The 21,964-nt window shown below is 32.7% G+C and overlaps 1 protein-coding gene across 1 annotated transcript in view; it reads left to right on the top strand.

Moving 5' to 3' along the window:
* The first annotated feature begins 185 nt into the window (after positions 1-185).
* Positions 186-21,964, top strand: part of LOC148228718 (uncharacterized) — a 170,947-nt gene continuing 149,168 nt past the window's right edge. Inside the window, exon 1 of the mRNA XM_088200296.1 lies at positions 186-501. The gene's annotated coding sequence lies outside the window, so the exon portion shown is untranslated. The remainder of the gene's footprint in view (positions 502-21,964) is intronic.

Here is a 21,964-nt window from a genome sequence, read left to right as displayed (position 1 = left end):
GACCTGTAAGAGTTAAAAGCACTTTTGGCCGAAAGCGCTCGCCTTTTGTGCAAGCTCGCAATAAATTCATCCCTGCATTGTGCGTGGACACAATCAATTTGCATCCGCGAAATGGAAGGATGCGGGTGGGGGGGTCGACTGGCGGTGGGAAGAGGGGGGTTCACCCTCAACGAGCGACGAGCGTTCAGTCTCTCGGCGGCTGCGTCGTCGTTCGTACGTTGTCGGTGCGTGCTCTCAGTTTTTCGCTGCGCTTTTCACGTGCTCGCGGATTCTTATCAGAAAGCCGCCCTAGGCCGAACGATTGAAGCAAAGACGTTTTCCTAACCTAAAATTTGAACTGAAAAATTGCTACGTCGGGGTAGTGTTCACTCGTCGACTGTGCTACCGTGCCGTGTTGTTTGTTTATCATTTTTATTACTATCAAAATGATGAGCGTGTGAGACATTGATTTTTGATTGTGTTGGTGGAGGCTCAGGAGGCGCACAGGGAGGCTCTGCATAGGTGAGTTTGTGTTTGTATAACCTTAAATTTTCTGCACTTGTGGAATTTTTGTTTGGATGCTGTACGTATCAGTAACCCTACACATAAAATTAATTTTGCGGTTAATTTTGAGGTTAAAACGATTGTTTTCCAAGACAAATTTGTTTAATATCAAGTGGCCGATTTTTTTGAATATTAACTGTAATTCGAACAAGACAATCGTAGTAAATAATCATATATTTTTATTTATTTTCTTATTTAGCCTTTATATGTCTAAAGGCATGTATGTATGTAGTATATCTTGCCCAAAATGGTTTTACCATTACAGTCCAAAGGTACCTATGACATGTCCAATATATTTTCTATTTTTTGAAGCCATTTTAAATGACGATAAAATTTTCAGTATTTTAATTCATTTGTTACTCAGAGATACTTCTATCAATATTTTACATTAAAAAGATGTATTAATTCCATAACAATTTTACCTGGAATTGTTTAATTACTAAGATTCGTCGTAAAAATCTGTTAATCCATCGATGGATTTGGAAAAAAATTTTGACCAGTCTGTACCAGTCGCTCAAAACCTAAACGTGTAAATTGTTATCCATGATTCTCAATCTATATATTTTCTTTAAATAAATTAAATTACTGTTTTTAATTTAGCTCAATATTTAAACAATATATTTTGAATAGTGAAGCTGATGTTGAATCAATTGTCATATATTTATTATTTTGTGCGTCGCGTGGATTAATTACACTGAATGTTTTATTTTAATCAAGAGTAGTCCTTCAGTTGTATGATAGATTTTTGCGATACATTGTTCATGCTGAAGGATATCATATATAACGGGTGATCCAACTTCAATTGCCGAATGTTAAAAAAAAATACACACAAATTTAACGACATATTCAAATTTTTCAATTATTATTCATTTGATGTATTTAATTAATTATGAAAAAAATATCAATTCGTTGGCCGAATCTGAAATTTTTCGTATATTTCGGGCGGTATCTCAGTTGTAACTTGGTGGATGTTGGGTTTTAGGTGCTCCAACGGCGTTAAATGGCATGATATTAACGGCCAGTGGCCCCCCCTTGTATGTAGATTCATGAATAATAATATTTTTTAACTAAAAACCTATGCCTTACAAAAATAATTTGCCCGGCATAGGCCGCAAGTATTTAATAGATTTCTGTATATAATAGTTGGGTTTTAGGTGCTTCAACGGCGTTAAATGGCATGATATTAACGGCCAGTGGCCCCCCCCTTGAATTTGCCCAGAAAAATGCATGTCATTTAATTGTAATATTTTCTTTGAGGTATAACCCGAGACTTTCTGGTTTAGATTTAGGAACGTTAATTTAGATTTTTAATGGGAGGGAAGGGGGAGGGAGCAAAAATTACCAGTCAGTGTTTTTTAATATTTAGATTTTATTAATATTCATAGTATTTCATTCATACTTTTATGAATCTTAATGAAATTAAAATATTAAAAAAACTATCACTGATTGGCCAACATTTTCACCCCCCCCTCATTGAAAAAGCAGAAAAGACGTGCCTGACTCTAAACCGGAAATTCTCGAGTTATTCCTCAAAAATCTCTAAGCAAATCTATCACGAAAATATTTTTCAATATGTCATTTCAGTGAAATTTTATCGGTATACATTTTCACGGGTAAATATATATTTTTACCAGTGAAAATATAATTTATCTGGCTATGCTAGTAAAATTATATGATTTAAACTTTTTCATACGTAGTAATATATACATTTACGTACTTATTATTATTTATTCACATGCGATGTATAAATGTTACAGTGAATGGGTATTTTTCAGTGAAGTCCAAATACATTTTCACCCTTCGATATATATTTCTACTAACGAAAATATAGTATATGAAACTCTTATTTGACAGTTGCCAATGTCCATTTTCTGTTCAAACCCAAACCTAACCTAATGCAATTTAAATAATTACTAATTTTATTGCATTTGACGTTGATTTTTTTCTTCAGAGTAATTTTTTAATATTTTTTTTGCGCTCTCCTATTGACCAAAATGCGGTTTAGATATGCTTTATTTGATTCTCACTTATTTTAAGTCGTAATATTGTTATAAAAAGTCTTAATATGAACGGCGACAGCACGATTTTATTGCATTCGACATGGATTTTTGACTTCTGAGAAGGGGTAATTTTTTTTCCGCTCTCCTATTGATCAAAATTTGCTCTAGATATGCTTCATTTGATTCTCATTTATTTTAAGTCGTAATATTGTAATAAGGAGTCTTAATATGAACGGCGACAGCACGATTTTATTGCATTTGACGTGGATTTTTGACTTCTGAGAAGGGATAAATTCTTTTTCCGCTCTCCTATTGACCAAAATTCGGTTTAAATAAGCTTCAATTTAATGAATTTTACATTCATTAAACACAAATTATAAATTAATTTTTCAGTGGAAATTTGTTTCATCTGGAATGTCTTTATATAATATTCTAAGAACGGAGAATGCGAAATTTAATTTGCCGGCACGCCTAACGTAAAAAAATAGTTTATTAGTTACGCTAAAACCTTTGAAGATTAGTGAACCTCATCTACATTCTGTATATTGATAAGAAGGATAACCTTTGTAGAAATAGGATGTTTGTTGTTTTCGGGAAGTAAAAACAAACACGTTTGTAATTATTGTCGAGCTGTTATCTTGAAGTCGAATGTATTCTAAAGGTTTAATAGACTAGCTATTTATAATATAAAACCAATACTAGCTATCTCGAAAATATATATATGTACATACATATATATAATGTAAAGTAAAAATTAAATACATGAATATTTTTTATCATCTTTTAAAATCTAACATTAATATTTTAATACTGAATTTTATGAATACCGAAATAGCGCTATTAAAAATATACTCTCGTATTGAAAGCCCTTCTTTCAAGACTTATTTTCTAATAGCTGATGAAATTCATTATTACTAAAAAGCTATATATAATGGGAAAATATTAAAGACAGCCTCCTTTTTTTAGGGTTTTTATATGTATAAACTCTCTTGGTAAATTGAGGTTTATTACCATAAATAGGGAAAATATAATTTTAAAGGAAGCGCTAAAATTATTTTTTATTAAAAAGATAAAAAATACTAACAAATACTTTCAAAAGGTGCAAAAGCTATTGAGGTAAAAATATGACTAATATTTTTGCATAAATATAAATTATTACCAAAAATAACTTATTGTATCAACAACAAAAAAAAACTGACAGAATAAAATTGTTACATAAATATTAAACTATTACTAAAAAAAACTTGCTTGTCATCATATTATATTTTTTTATAATGAATACATAAGTGAATATTTAATATGTTATTTTTATTAATTATATAATTATTAATATATTCATTATTGATATTTTTTTGCAAATAGCTTTGAGTGCAAAAATAAGTACTATTATATTTAGAATATGGAATATAAGAAAAAAAAATGGTAGTCGTCCGCAGGGTATAGTTTTTTGAGTCTAGTCTAATATTTAGTTTTATGAGTACATTACATGCACTAACTAATCTTGCGCAATTAAACATGACGCAAAGATTATGTTTATTTCCGATATGGATTTTTTAATTTCTTTATTTATGACTTTTCTAAGAACAAAGTATTTTTTCATCGGTGTTATACAATCAATTTGAGCGGAAATCCATTAAACGGGTTAAAAGCATTTGTAAAAATAATCTAAACGAAGGATACGGTAAGTGTAAAAGTTGCGAATTATATTATTGCTAATTTACACAGACTTTTAAATTATCGTATGGAGCTGTCTAGCTAGATATGTATATTAAACATAATAAAAATTCTGTTTCCACCCACAAATAATTCCATTGGCTAGACCACAAAAAAATGAAAGGGTTTCGCGTTTATGGGACAGACTACTGAGATGAAATTTAACAATTTTAATAATAAAACAAATATCTGTAACTAAATTAAAGGAAGCTTTTATTATAATTATATTAAAAAATGGAATATCTTTCAGATATTTTTGTGTATTTTAATGAACTTAACATTTTCCTCCAAGCGACAAAAATAAAAGTGATGCTACTTTCGATGCTAGATCAGTGACGGGTGGCAATTATACACAGATAGAGCCGCTGCAGTAGTACTTTATTGACGATTTATAAAGTTGTTTACATGGTGTTTTACAAGTTTAACGGGGCGCGGGCTCGCAACCGCGTGCGAGCGATACAATCCGTCACGCCAGTGTTACCAAAGTGCCGCCAAGTTTTGGCCATAATAAACTTGAATAAATATATATAAATAGGCCCTCTTACACTACTGTACTCAAATTAAAATTTTGGGCAGATTATATTTTAATAGGAATTTCGCGAGCAGTACTCAAATTATTTTTTGTTTTTTTTTATATAATAATAATAATAATAATGTCAATTGCCTGTTTTCTCTCTTTCAGTAATACTGGTATTGACAATTTTGGTATTATTACAATCCCTATGTACAAGGATTCTTTTGAGGTGCGTTTAAGGCGCAACCCCGCAGTACGCAAGCAAACGAGAGATAAAAACGATTGTATATATATGTAAATATCCAATCCCCAAGCCATAAATCCTGTATCAAAAATCGATTATATTATCTCGCGATTTTTGGCTGGATCATTGCGAAATGGGACCGCCGCAGATGAAATTAAGGCCTCCCCGAAGGCGTATAAAACACTCGACCGGCAGGCCGTAAACCTCGAAAAAAGGATTCGACATAAACGACAGTTGTTTATGGAAATAAATGGCGAGGAAAGCCCTTCAGAGGGTCGCCGTCGACCTCCGGGGCTCGCAGATTACGTTCGGCGCACGTGGATTTTGCAAAATTTAACCCTAATGTGACCTTAATCAAAATTGCATAATGTCGTGTCAACTCGGATACATGTGTATTTTTGTGAATATTGATATTATTGTTCTTTCCCAATTCATTATAGACTACTGAGAATGTCATTTGCCATCACACTATGCTTTATCTAATACTAGATTTGATTTGTTGATACCATTTCGTTGGGATTTTGAGTTTTTTGTTCTAAACTTCGACTTTTTAATTCAGTTTTTTTTCTCTTAAAAATATCTTCAATATGAACAGCCTGACATTTCGAGCTCCTCAATAGCAATCTATATTTTTTCCTTGTGTAGTGAGAATCTTTAGTAAAAAATCCTTTTATTTATTTTGCACTTCTCGCTACTTTTGCTGTTAATTGATTAAAGTTTATTTAAAATAAATGTTTGATTAATGACCTATCATACAATATGGTCTTCAGATAATTGCAATTACGACGGAAATAAATCGAAAAACAAGCGTCAAGGTCTCGAACCAGGCAATCCAACTCGAACCGCAGATTTTACAGCTGCTTACAATAATTATGTTTATTTCGACTCGAATCGCATTTTTTCACGGCGGTGCACATCAATTGCGCCGCTTTCGCTCGCCAGGACATTCGTTACATTATCCGGCCCACTTCTTGGTTATTGTCGAACATTGGCCAGGGAATGAGTCAACAACCTCGTTATTTTCGCTGCACGCGCCGCGGTCTCGGCGCCATCTGCCTACGGCGAGGCTGGACAGCATCTGCTGCACCTGATGATGTCGACTGCGCCTGATCGACGGTCGTAAATCGCCATCAAGGGACTGGAGAATCCTTAAGATTAATTCGCACGCGAGGTCGTGTGGATTGTCGACTTTTACTTTCGGGTGGGTCAGAGAATGACCTTTATCAACTGATATTTACAAAAATGGTAATGCTTGTTAACATATTATTATTTTTTTGCAAAACTGACTATTATGATATGAGAGCCCATTTATGTATGTATTTATTTAGGTTTTAATGTGGCCAAAACTTGGCGTAACTTTGACGTGATGTAGCATTCTCTTGGCGAACATTGGCGGATTCGCAACGGCCGGTGCCGCATCGTGCACCGGTCGTACACACATAAGTATGTAAAGCATATACTTCTTAATAAAATACTACTGCAATGGCTTAATCTGTGTCTAATTGCCACCTGTCACCATAATAGGTTTCCCCAATCATATGAAACATTTCATATACATTTATAATAAATAGATATACTAAATATCAATATATTATACATACACGCTTAGAATGCAATGAATTGTATCTAAACGCTCCTAATAGAGATATCAGTGACTATTTTAAAATCTCTTTCAATAGCAAAGAAAATTTTGTCAAGCTAGAATTACAGATAATGAAGCCATATTCTAGGACGCTATGAACTAGCGTATCGTATATAACTGTGGTTAACAACCATTTCGGACCTCACGTACTCCTAGGCTCAAAAATATGTATCCCGCGGATCATTACCATTATTTTTTTCTTACAATTTTTACAATTTTCTAAATATGAAATGGTACTTATTATAAAATATATGATTATTAATAGTGTAGTAGAAACGCTCAGTAACAAGCGTTTCCACTGCAACGGCGCTTTCAAGATTTTATTGCTTTTGACGTGGATTTTTGACTTCTGAGAAGGGATAATTGTTTTTTGCGCTCTCCTATTGAGCAAAATTCGGTTTAGATATGCTCTATTCGACTCTCACTTATTGTAAGTCGTAATATTGTCCGCATTGTCCTATTTTGTATTTTTTGTAACATGGTTTTATCTAATTTATTAAGCATATATAATATTGATGCACTATAATTGAAGTGGGCAATATAATACTCTTGTCGATTATTTTTTGTAATTATACTTAACATATTTCTCATCCTAGATAATATACCAATTTCTCTAGTATGTAATTACAATGTTCCTTTAAATTATTTTAAACAATTACTCCTATAATATTACTAAAATATAGTTATCTATAACTATTTATATGTTATTATCAAACATATTTTTATCTATAAGTATTTGTTTTTAAACCGTATTTGTATTATACTTAATTCATTATTTAAGTTATCTACAACTTATTTAACATTATCACAAGTGTCGTTCGCAAACAGATGTATTTTATATTTTTTTATAATAAATATTATATTATTAATATATATTATAAACAGCAATGGTCCTAATTTGGACCCATGTGGTACACCTGAGATGCTATTTTCTCTTTGGATTAAACATAATCCATTTTAACTTTTTACTTTCTCTTTTTTAAATAATTATTCAAGCATTTTATAACTATTTAACTTATACCTAATCTATAATTTTCAAAACTCTATTGAAATCCAATGATTTTGTTAATGCTATTGATAAAACCATCACAGTTTCAAATTTCTCAGCAGGATAGCACCAATCTCAAGCAATAAGCTTCTTTGTTCATTATCTTATCAATTGATTAACAATAATGTGCAGCAACTGGATCTAGAAAATAATTTTAGCGATTTTTCATTGATTTTATCTAAGTTGTAGTAATGAAAATTTTACATATTTTAAGCTATAATATATTATAAGTATCTAGATAAATAATAATAATCTATACTGTAAATCTCAAAGTACATCCTTCTGCTTGTGTCACTTAAGTCACTAGCTTTATTATATTTTTACTATTATTTGTAAGTAAATTGATGATATAGATACTGTTTTTCTAAACAGTATTTATATCATAAATTTGCGTTTACTTTAATATAAAGCTAGTGATTTAAGAGACACAAACAGAAGGATGAACCTTGAGATTAAGAGTATAGATTATAAAAAGGATCAGATATTAAATCTCAATATCAAACAGCTTGATATTTTTTATTATTTTAATAATAAAATTGCTATATTATACTTTGTCGGATCTGGGTGGCAACCAACAATCGAATTAGTTACACTCGTATATCTGCTATAAGCGCAAGAATAACAGGTTAACTTTGTCAACATAATAAAGAAAAATAAACTTTTAACCTGTTTCGTGTTGCGAAAAGAATTCGTTAAAATTTAACTGAGATACCTACCCTTTTTTTGCTACTCTGAACGCATTTGTGAACGAAGCCTAGAACTGTTTCAATTATGAATGATTTATTAAACAATTTAGTTTTTAATAGAATCCTTTTTCGCGTAACAAAAGCGCCGTCATTGTAACCTGTTCATTTTTAACAATTAAATACTCCGGGCTATTATGCATCTCAGCATCCATTCATCCGATTCATTAATATTCCTATTGACGGTGAAGTGGCAATTTTGAAACGAGAACGGCATCTGAAAGGGAAGCTGCAATTTCGAGCCCTCGGCCTTTGACAGTTTTATTTTTATTGGATATCGCCATTGTAGTATATTAAAAAATTCCGATCGATTTTGAAGCAGTTGGAAAATTGCGCTGTCACGTGACGCCTTCACTTCGTTAATAGGATCGTAAGTGGAAATTAACGATGCAGCATCCCGCTACGGACCGGGCACGGTGAAACTTTGATAGCTCAGGCGCCGAGTGTATACACAATCTATAATCTTGTTATATAGACGTGCTACGTACTATCTATTACGAGCAGATGTCTCTCGAGTTAAACGGGAAATTGCTATTACGTTTTTTCACGCTTTAATGGAAATGAAATATTATCTTCTCTGTTATGAAATATGCTACAGATAAGTATCTATAAGAACGAGGATCCTTCATGCGTCTATTCTTAGTTCATTAGTATTTTACAATTCAATGCTTATGATACAATTTTTCAATATTATTTGTAATAATCTGACTTAATAAGCAGATATTAAAACAATATTATTGCTATCCGCTTGAAAAATATATTATGTAATCAGCTAGCTAATAAAAGCCTTGAAACTTGATTGGATTATATATTAAATACGCTTTCAAAGAGTTCTAATTAATACGAAAAAGCGTAGAAATATTTTTATATTCATATCTTATGAAATTAATTAAATGGCGTTTATTTCGCATTGATTAAAGTTATTCTTAGCAAATGAAACGTACAGCGTGTTCCGTTTTCCTTTATGCTAAATTCTACGTCACATCTTCATTGTATAAATTCGAATATTTAATACATTTCCACTACACAACTTCCGCCTTTTCGTTATATAATTTGACTTTTGAACGTGCAAAGGTCCGTCGTCGTCCTTTTAAGGCTTCTTCGGAAATTGCATTCGGTCCGTCCTCTTTTAGCCTTATGCAAACGAGTCAATGAATAATGTAAGCTGGAATTCAGTTTTCGGAGTGCTGTACGCTAATTCCGCAATTCTTCGAACTGAACCTGCAGAAAAAAAGTAAAACAAAAAGCTGTAAGACACCGACGGAGGAGGAAGAAGAGACGGGTGAAAACAAAAGGACCATAGAAGAAAAGGACAGATTCTAATGCGAAAGTCCCTCTCGTTGTTCTCGACGACGTTCATTTGCGAAAGCTTTTAACGAATTTAATTCGGCTTTTTTATTATTTTATTCTCAAAGTCTACTAGGTAAAGCTTTAAATTTTGTTTTAAATATTACGTGATACAATATTAATGGATTGTTTTGGATGAACGATTACGGCATTGAAACGGCAATGTGATATGATTGCTCGATGCGGTGTTGGGTTACAATGATTGACGTTGCTACTTTAATATCTATCTAGCATATTGTTTGATCAAAGGGTCGAATAAGTTCTATTAAAATTTAGCAGACGAAACCAGTAATTTCAATCGCATTATAGCTATCATTATTCAAAGGATGGGTTATAATTATTTCCATCTGTTTCCGCAGTGATGGTGATTAAAAATGTTAAGCTGTATTTTGATCTTGATTATAATTTTTTTAATTATACAACAATGCAGATACAAATTTTATAGGCAATTAATAAATTATAGTGTACCGTTGAATTGATATTTGATGTCGAGTAGTGTGATTTATTTTCTCAGTTAAATGTTGGAAAATTTGTTTTATATATTTTATTTTTTATTAAACATCATGACTTGACAGGTTTCAAAATTATACTGAAAAAAAGTAATCAACATTTCATATAAATACATACAATAATACGTATACATCTATGTATATACTTTTTAACAGACATTATTATCAAATATTCACACGAAATTACTCCAATAAATATAAAAAAAACGCAAATGGTGCACCATAAAATAGATGAGCACCTTTCCATATATTATTAATAGCTCTTTATAGCTATTGCTTAAAACATCCTTGTGGTTTTGGCAGGCTCGTTGAGAAATTGGATGGCTCGTGTAAGAGGAACGGTACGGAGACGGTAAAGAATTAGGGACGCGATCGCGACTTTAAAGCATCGACGGACGGTCGACACCATCCATTAGCAAAAAGTGTTTCACTGAATTAACGCTACTTCTTATTGTATAGATTATTTAAAAATTTTAACAACAAAAAGTACTTTGCTGAAATTCATATGCATTAGCGTATAGTATAGAATGAAAATCGACAATAAATTGTTAAAGTGACATGCGCTCCGCTGGGCGAAACCGTGTATTCTTGACGCTTTATTAAAAATCTTGAAAATGTGACATTTGGCGTTGCAGTAACACTTACAAAGCTACCCAGAGCGAATTGGAAACACTTGTACAGGGTGAGCCATAGCTTTTTGCGCTTTTTAAATCGCTTCTAAACAAGATTTTGGTCCTTAGAAATTTAGTCGCAATGGATCGCTTCACGGGGAATAGCTCGTATTCAAATCAACAATTCTTATGTGGTTGTTCAGCGCCATTCATATTTGTAATGGAAATTTTAGTTGAATATTGAAATAACACAGTACAACAACGCATGTAGTAATCTTTTTACTTTGATGTACCGTTGCAGTATCTATATCTCTGAGTGCTTTTTCTTAGAAGTCTATTTTATTATTTTTTGCTTATTACAACAGCCATTTTAAAGCTAAAAGCTAAAAAAAACAGTAGTCACAAACACATAATTGCCGAAATTTCAGAAAAAGTAAAACATTACTTTTATTTGATTTTTTTAATAGGTTCTCGTCGATAAGTAAAATATTACTAACTAATCCTAGTAGGACAATACGGTTATGATTATTGGTAAATATGAAAAATATTTAAAATATAAACAGGAGTAATGATAAGTATTTCGAACGTATATCCGTATCGTGTGCTTTAGTTAATAGTAGGGCCGTAAACTCAAACTTTCTTTCTCAATTATGAATAATGATGAAATGGATAGCACTCGAACTGACTGTGTTAACGTAAATAGTGTATATATGCTTACTGCTATGAAACTATAAAATTAGTTTTTTATCGCCTGCAACAGGTGACGGCACCCCAGGAAGAATATCATATTACCTTAATTTGTATAATATAGAGATAATTGAATACAATTTCAAACTCGCTGAAATGTTTATATAATACATTACGAACAACTTTGAGACTGAGGACTTTAACATCCCCGGGGATCGTATCCTCTTATCTCCGACAAGCGAAACGGGAAATGTAAATATTCGCGTTTTGTCGCGAACGATCCACGAGGAATTTAATAATTCAACGCAGGACATCCCCCACACTCCTTATTAAATATGGACGTCGAAAAATTCGCACGGCCGCGAAAAACGGAAAACAGGAGTAACGAGCTGGATAAAGCGGAAGCGGCTAACTTTGCTTTTTTTACATATTTCCATCGGGCGAAAAAATAAAGTTTTTCTCGCAGATTGTCACATAGGAATCAAAAATTCCCCCATAACACCGGGTGGCGAAAGCCAGGAGACAAACTTGAATCTCAAACGGCAATTATATTAATTCTGGAATGTCTGGGTTATGATTTGCGGCGTCTGCGTTGCTTCTTAATTAGAGTTCGAAACTTAGACGGGTTAATAGTGAAAGTTTGTAATCCAATTTTAAGTATTGCCTCAAGTCTGCTCTCAGCAGATATACGACGCGATCTATATTCGCGAGAAATATGCAATAAGATCGCGTGTGACGATATTATTATGCAATGCCTTGAACCATTCAAAGTTTTGCCGATAATGCCTCGAGAGATTTGTGGAGTATAAAGTTTGACCATCCGAACGACGTCACTTTCACAACAGATGGATCAAAGTTATAGTATAGCTTCCGACTCTTGAGCTTTAAAACTTTTATCGAAATACAACAGTAAGCATGAAATACGATCAATAGAATATATATTTAACAAAACTAAACCTGATAGCTTGTTTCTACTGGTTTCTACAAATCGGTTATAAAATTTAATAACCTACTCCTAATCCTCATCTTAGTCATTTCAAGGCGCAAAAGAGTCATAGTAGACTTTCCGGCCATTGTGTCATACGTCGATAAGTCGCCTCCTTCCACGAGGGGTTCGTCTCCGATTCCTAGCTCATCTGCTGATGCGGAGTCTTATCTTGGGCGCTGGGAGCTATTGTTTGAAGTTAAGTCACCGTTAATGCTCCACCGCCATTGTAAGAACCTACCCTGTACCGCAAGTATCTACCCTACTACCCTCTCGACGCACCCGCGCGCACACACTCACATTCAATATGGCCGACAGTCGTGGAAAACTTTTTCAGCGGATTTAGATTTATCTCAGTCTCGCTCAAATTCGCCTATTTTCGCGACAGACGCCCCTCTCGTCTCCGTTGATATAAAGCAAATACTACTTCTGAGGAGTTGTAATTTTGGAATAATTGAGGCACTGTGTGCGTATCCGGATTGTAATTGAATGTCTAATTGTTGACTTAATAGACGAGACTAGGAGAGATCCATACATATTTTATATCACATTTTGAGACTGAGAAATCTTTAAATATATCTCAGTGTATTTATAAATAAATACAAACGCTCTCTTGACAATCAATCTAAAGATCCCAAAATAAGCATTACAGTTATTTATCACAAGAGTCACTTATTATGCAGTCAATTTAAAACAAAATCAACTCTGCCTCAAGACACTTTGATTGAGCGTTTGTTTCGGTGAGTGTATTACAAGATACGGCGAAAAATCGACGTTAAAAATAAAACAAATACACAGTATTAGTAAGCGTCGGAGTTAAGGGTAATTTTAGAAAGACTCTTTCTCCAGTCCTATGGCGATGGCGCCACAATAGTACTCTTTTTATAGATTTATACGGATGGTTTAGCTTGCTAAATAATGCGTTAAATTTAGTCATTCATAGCAAAGGACATTAAAGCAAGTATGTATATATGATATAAATTTAGGTTCATATATTATATATGTATATAATCTTTTTATATAAGATTCGTTAAAATCACCAAAAAAATATGACTCACTTTTCGCTTTAATAGTTATCATCACAACTTATGTATTTATCTTTACTTAAAAATACTATAAATAAACATGAAATCGCTACGAAGTATAGATAAAAATACGCAATGCCAATATCTATTCTAGTTAATTTTAAAAGATAATATTAAACTACGTAGTAATTTACGTTGAAATTTTTGTTAATTATTTTTTTTTATTGGAATTCTATTAAACATAAAAAAACATTAGAGTTACGAGAAAAAAAATTTCCAGTTTTGAATCGGTTGTTAAGTTATGAATTTATCCTTAGTTTTATTATTGTTTCGTAATAAATCAGTGATAATTAAAAAAGATTTGTTTTAAATCTACTTTATTAAAAAAAATATTTTTATAAACCTGTGTTTTTAACTCGATTTTTATCGACCCCTCATAAAAACGTTGTTTATTTTACAGTGTATCATTTGTATAGCAAATATATCATAATATATCTTATCAGATGCATTATAAAAAAGCTTTTATTAAGATCATTGAAGGCATGGTTTCGTATAGAAAAATATTTATAATAGCAACCAACATAGGCGTATCAAATTAGCTAAATATAAAATATGCTGTAGAGAGAACATTATTTTTGTATAATTTTTTTTTCATTAAAATATATGCTTTATAGAAAGTGATTTTTCGAATTGTCAACAATTTTTTCATCACAGCCAATTTAACAGCTGATTTGTGCTCAGTTTGGTTTGCCATTTCACCATTATTATACTTACGCCAGAACAACACTTGCAAATTGTGCAAATTTATTTCGAACATCGTGAAACTTACCGTGCGCTATTTTCATTTTGCGGTCGACATAAACGTTCATCCGAGCAAGTAATTCGAATAATCATGGGTCGTTTTGCACTACGCATTGCATGCACATTGATAATACGTATCCGCAGAGACATCGTACAGTGCGCACCGAAGGGTTGTTTCTGCTGTGGATCGTAATATTGAGGAGGACCTGAATGAGTCGAAATACACCATTTATCCCATACCTTTAATACCTTCAAAATTACAAGTAAATACCGGTAAACCGGTATTAACTTTAAAATTTGCATGTCTTAGTCTTGATTGCGTCCGTAATTCAGCTTACTAATGACATTTTTAGGTGTGTGCCACGTTTGTATTTTTTTTATTTTAGACATTATTTTTTGTGCATATATATGAGTGTATGTGTGTACATATTATGTAATAAGACATAATGATAGATTGGGAAAACTTTTATAATAAATGAAAAGATTTATAATAAATAAATAATCCGAGTCAAAATTGCTTTTGACTCCACGCTCCGGTTTATACGTAGTTCTTATTACTGCTCAAGCTGCTTAAAAGTAAATATTATCACACTTTGTTTTTTAACAACCGAATGAAAAATCGTTCAATTATTCAATCGACATTAATCATCGACATAATGAAATAATTCACTGAACGACGTTCGTTTTAAAACCGGGTAATTTATAAAGCTTTATATTTTTATTACTGCAATTTTTTCCTTCATTGAATTAATATCACAGTCTGCGGCTTTATAAGCATCCTTGCTCCACTTTATGGTACGCTCGATCGGCGTAATATTATACATCAATATTTACGATGCATCTCTTTGTATAAAGCACGTAAACAGCGGCGAACAACCGGCGGCACGCGAACCACTTGTTGCTAGTGCATTGACATCGCTTATTGAATTTCCCTTCAAAACGTCGAACGCCACGCTCTTGTTTATTTTTTGCGATAAAATTTAATTGTCTCCGGGGAATGCAAAAATGCTTTTGTTATCGCAAAGTGTAAACTTCTGTGGAAGTTGTCAGAGTGCGCGCAACGATGCAAAGTATGCAGGCGGCGCCGTTCGGTGACGGCGATTACGACATAGATTAGCTGCTCAGATATAGGTAGAGTGAACTTTCAACCCTCTCACTTATTATCCGAACCGTCGAAAATTCGAGGCCGGTTAATTTAATTTTTGTCTAGGGACTCAGTTTATGGAAATGGCGAGCGAGAGCGCTGTAGCTTGTGTATCTGTTTTATACAAAATGCGGGGCTCAAACTTTTTTATGGCACTAGAATATGGCTGTTATTAGTAAAATGCGTTACATTAAATGGAATGGGAAACATCTGTGATATGATCTTGGTAAAATGTATATCTCTTAGAATTTTATTCATAAACTCAATCGTTTTTCATATGATGTAAAGAACCTTTTTTGGTTTTTAAATTTTCAATTCCTTATATTGTAACTCCTTCGGTTTTGAGCTAGAAAATAAATCAAATCTGGTTTTGAAGACTGCTGTAAATGTGATAATTTGCTGGTGCTAGATAATGAAAAGAATATGTTGTTTATAAAGCGTGTACCGTGCTGTATGAAGCTTGATGTTGTGATGAAAAACGACACGATGGTTATATCTGACATTTTTTCTTCAATGGATTGCTTTAGCTGGTCTAATTTATGGTGTAGGGGGCCTATTTATATATGTATTTTTTTACATTTTTGTTATGGCCAAAACTTGGCGGCACCTGGGTAACACTGGCGTGACGGATTCTCTCGACTGGCAACCTTCGGCATTGGTAAATTTAAATATAAAATTAAAACCCTTCTTCATGTTATAAATCGTCCATGTTTTTTATTGGTTAGGTTCTATATCCTTAATGTCGTTACATTAAAAAAAATGCACAGCAGACGGATTTTTTTTTACAGTTGAATTAAATATATTTTAATTGAATGTTAGATTTTTGACAGATAATTGTATGATTTAAAATTTCATAATTTCAATGTTGTTTGACACATTGAATTTTATTTCAACTTAATTACGATTTTTTTGAGAAGTGCCTCATTATTTCAACAAATGACACACATGTTTATGGCAAAATTTAGGGTAAGCAAATGCACCCTCAAAAAGACGTCCGTCTGTCTCAAAAAAATAAATACGAAAATTCATCATATTAAATTTGAAAAAATATGATGCACGTGTTCAAAGATCTCATAATGATAAAGAATGAACCGTTCATATAGGTTTTACCGAAAGTGCACTTTCGCTAATGGCTAATTCAACAAAGTCATATTGAATCTCGGCAAAAAGATCGTTTTAATTCTCCGTGTTTCCATTTTACGATGTGAAAAAGAAAACAATATACGATAGATTTTTTGTGATACAATTTGGCCAGAAAAATGCATGTCATTTAATGAAATCGAAATAATAAAAAACGACCACTGACTGGCGAACTTTTGCCCCCCCCCCCGCCTTAAAACTGAAATAACGTCCCAGATTCTAAACCAGAAATTCTCGGGCTATCCTGAACTTATTTTTTTAGATATGAAATTTTAGTGAAATTATATTGTAATACATTTTCACCGGTAGGTACATATTTTTACCAGTGAATATATAATTTATCTGGCTGGTGCTAGTAAAATTATATGATTATTTATTCACGCGCGATGTATAAATGATACAGTGAATGTGTATATTTCAGTAAAATAAATTTTCACTAGTGAGGTCCAAATACATTTTTATCAGTAGATATATTTTCACTAGCGAAAATATAATTTAACTGATCGGAGATAGTAAAATTACACGCTGTCTCAAAGATGTCTATGAAACTCAATTTTACAGTTGTGAAACGTGCATTTTCTGTTCAAATCCAAACCTAACCCTGAATTTTCATGTTGAATTATTATATTTTAAATTACTTATTACATAAGTGAAATTTCTATTTATCAGTTCCTTTTTAAACGTATTCAGTGTAAATATATTTGTTGAAAATCCCTGGAGATAAATATCAGGTTAATTAAGAAGACTCAATGTGTCCGCTATATATGCAAGCTTAGCCATCTAACCTGAAAGGCTAACATATAACCGAGATTAGCTCTCAATTTTTTTAAGGGACGAAAAACTTTTCCCCTAGAACGCCATTGCACTTCTGCATGAAAAACATTTTTGAAGGGTTGTGAGTCCGTACTCTTATATACATAATTTCATACTCAGTGTCGTCAAGATAATATCATAACCTCAGTCCACAGCTCTACTACGTTCAAAGCATCTATTTTTTGTGTACACTCCGACGTATTTGGCTAAGTCGTAGCCATGCGTTTTTGAACTGACCCATAACTAGAATCATCCAAGTCCTTGACTCACATTTATAGAGCTTTCGTTTCTTGTAAAGTGCCCGAAGAAACTTTCAAAGCAAAATATATATGACATTTCGACACTTTTGTGTAAGAGGGTTGACAATTTTATCAAATTGACATTTACACAACTCAAGTGATTCTAAGGAAACGACACAATTCACTGTTTAAAATCAATAGCTCGATTATGTTTTATTTATTAATACGATATTCACTTGTGAGATTATGAAAATAAGAATTATAATTATATAAAAATTATAATTATAATTTATATATTACGCATACTTGAATTAACGACCAAATTAATTACCGTGAATTACATTCCGAACGAAGGCGTTCAATTTAACTTTATCGCGATGCACATTCATATATTAACAATACACTCCTAGTATTGTGTATGCATCGTTTCAACCCCTGATTCAAATTAATACGTCAGATCACAACAATCCTATATGCAAAGCTACCCTCTCGGGGGGCTAGGGCTTAATTTTTGCTCATGGGGTCTCTCCCATTGTGGTGCGATTGCCATTTTGATCCTGTAAAACCGGCCAGAAAGGGTTGCGAAGGTGTTCCCGATTTGTTAGCGCTCGTCCCCTCCCAGGATGTTCAGCAACGCCAGGATAATCCCCTACGACGGGCTTTCATAATGTGCAACGCCGCACGGTTGACCGAAACGGGGGAGCGATTTTCCATTGAACGGCATAAGTGGATATCCCAAGCGTTCAAACCCTAGGTGTTTTGAACGATATAACATGCGGTGTTCGAATTTGCGGAAATTACTAGAAACGATGGATAGAAATTGTATTACGCTAACTTTCGTAATTTAACATCTCGATCTAGATCGCTTTGCTAAGTGGGTGATCGATGGCGCCGCTTGCAGTTGAAGGCGAAGCGAGACGTCGTGGAATTTCTGCCAATCAATTAGACGTCTTACTCATTCATGTCTATGGTGCTGGATCCATAATATATCGTTTTTGAAAGCTGTCCCATTTCATGTAGAAAATATGGTCAGATGACGAAAGGGCGACAATGGCTTTTTATTATTGTATTTCGCTTGCAGTAGAAGCGCATATATTTTTTAAACTCTCATAAAACCATATATTTAGGGAGCGACGTCATTTCAGATTTTTCCAGGAGGGGCAAAAGCTGGCCAGTCAGTGGTCGTCTTTAACTGAGATGAATTTTTCTGGGCAAATTCAAAAGGGTTCTTGATTAGGCATTCTCGAGAAATGAAAATTTTCGACTTAATAACTTTCAAAATTTCTCTAGAAATTTTTATGAATGAAAAAATGTATTTACATACATGTATTACTACAGTAAAGTATTGCAGATACTATTACACGTTATTCTTAAAATAACCCTTTAAAAACACATGCTATCTAAAGTATAAACAAACATCCACGTTCTTTTTTTTGTTAAAAAAAATTCGGCCGTGGAAAAATTTCTCTCGTTTTGTGTTGATGTTGGTTTAATCGACATCAAAGTTTCAAATTGGTACTGTAATTCTAAATATTATGAATTCTTTCTCAATTAATCCGTAAGATATTGCTTTTTTACAATACTCTCTGCAAGGCTGAAAAAATTCTCTCTAATTGTTGCGTTAATGATAAATTTGCAATTTATTTAATGGATTCTAATGATTTAATGGACTCGCGAGGGTCCTTAGACTTCATCGAGCCATTAAATAATCCGCGAATTATTAAGTACCGAATCTAAGTTACAAAAAAAATATTTCGGTCTGTTTCGCACAAAATAAAATATATGTAATATCACAGTAACTGGTTGTCAACTCCTACAATACGATTGTGTGAGTAAAGCGTCTGTGTGTTTTGGATAAAAAGTGGAAGGCGTGATGTTCACTGGTGTACACCATATTTTTTTAAATTCATATTGCCCATCATGTCACATTGGGGAAACTTTTTTAATCGTAATGGTAAAATTTGTAATAATAAAAATAAAAAAATGTCCAAATGCAAAATTAACGTAGTGGTTTTAAAAAAAATAAGTCACAAAGTTCATAAAAACCATTCTTCCATAGAATTATGGTTGTGAATAATTCGGAAAATGGCATAAAACCTAGCCATTTATAGCAATGTGCATATGTTATAATTATTTAAAAATATACACAAGTCATTTATAAATCCTAAACTTTTTTTATTTTAGTTTAATTTATGAAGATTTTCTGTTTGGCGGCTTGGTAGATTTACATGTATTACGGAAGTGGTTTAAATCCGTCAAATAGTTTTGCTTTTAAAGTAAAATAATGGCGTTCGCGAGGCGAGCGTTGTTTGTTTTTCTTTCTTGAATTATTTTAGCATAAATTAATAAGAGGTATTCGCCAGGTTCCATGTTATAACACCATCATCACACGGCGAGCGTAATAGCATAGATAGATAAAACACGCTGCCGAGAGACGATGTGCCTTGGACCAAACCTTGATCCCATCCTCATTTGCATATACAGAGTGTTAATAAATTATACGGAGAGTATTAGGAGAGCGTTTATAATGATATATTCGAGAGACCACCCATAGTTTGAACCTGCATCCTAATCTGCCTTCGAGGTGTTGATGCCCGGAATATCCTACTATAATAATCCCTGACTTTTAATTTTAATAGAAAGGTTCCGAAATATTAAAAAACGACCAATTTTTGAACCTCAACGAAAATTTCTCTTTTAAATATATATTTTTAAATAAATTATAATAGTCTCTTAACTAGTTAAAGATATTGATTCATGTTAGGTATTTAACTCAGTTCAGATTTGCGCCCAGATATTTGACGCTCATATATTTAGCATATTTCTATACTGACAATTAGTAACATTAAACAAAACATATTATGTCATCGTATTTAATTTATATAGAATATTTAATGCAATTGTTTACTAATTATTTGATGAATCAAAAGCAATGTGGTGTGTTAAGCAAAAAAAATAAATCTATTGCGGTGTTCCACATGGATCAATTCTGAGCCCGTTATTTTTCTTATTTTAAATAATTTATTTATTATAATTATACTATTTTCTACGATTCTATTTTATATTACAATACTTTTTTATAAATGAGATAATTATGCATTCTCTACTATTTTAAAACAAATATTTATTTGAAATTTTATTCAAATGGATTTTAAATACATCTAAACAAATCAATTTTTCGGGTTTTGAGGCTAAGGGGTGTAACTTTGTAGCCATATTGTCGAGGGTAAATATTCTGTAGACTAGGCGCTGCTGGAGAAGCTGGTAGATAAATGATCCGCTAATGTCTCTCGTGTTCCGGTCTAAGTCTGGTTGTCTGCTCTCGATGCGCTAGCTAATTTCTGCCCCTCTCTGTGATAAACTCGTCTCAAAACACGATTTGACAAAGTGGCATATTTTTTATATTTTTGATTCAAGACGTCTTCGGTGAATTAAAAAAAGGCAGAAATTATCAAATAAATATGTTCACGCTTTGAATAGGTAAAATTTGCGTGATAAACACGTACTGAAAGTCGTTATGCAAAGGGATATATCACAATGGTGGTTTTTACGCTGGTTTGACGCATTGTCTTTTGCATACTTTATGCACAAAGGAGTAGTTTTTTCTAATCATTACGAGCGTTTAACAAGAGTACTAATGGAATGTTTGTTAAATTTATGCAATTGTGTTATTTGTATATTATCAATTTTTAAGTTAAACCTTTTGTCCAAACGAATTGTTATTTTCTTTTATTCCATTCAAAAGTGTCGTTTAAGTGACCTTTACATTAACTGCGCAACTGGATGGTCTCTCACAATTTTTTTTTTATTAAGAATTTTACTTAGGTTTAAAAATCTTTTTATTATGCTATGATTCGAAACCAATAATTTTATATGTCTGAAATTTGCACTTAAATATAGATTAGAAAAATTGTTCTTATTAGAAATATTTTGTAATTATATTTTAGCGAAAACCTCATATTGCAATGTGTCTAAGGACATGCCATAAAATATTCAACAAAATGAAGCAACAAGCAATCGAATCATGCCGTTCGTAGCGTCTCGCAAACTTCGCGAAACAGTACCGCCCATAATCGAATGAACGAACGAGAACAGAGCAAAAAGCGGCATTCGTCTCGGCCATTAAGAGAAACTCTGAAACGTTCTCCTTTCTGTCCTCGGCAAGTCTCCGGCGCCCTTTTGTGTATTGCTTTAATCCGGTAATTTGTATATTATG

This window comes from Plectrocnemia conspersa, unplaced genomic scaffold (assembly GCF_051122295.1).
Source record: "Plectrocnemia conspersa isolate PC_06_02 unplaced genomic scaffold, ASM5112229v1 ptg000012l, whole genome shotgun sequence".
Lineage (NCBI taxonomy): Eukaryota > Metazoa > Arthropoda > Insecta > Trichoptera > Polycentropodidae > Plectrocnemia > Plectrocnemia conspersa.
Note: the sequence above shows the minus strand (reverse complement) of the source record. Positions and strands in the feature narration are given on the sequence as shown.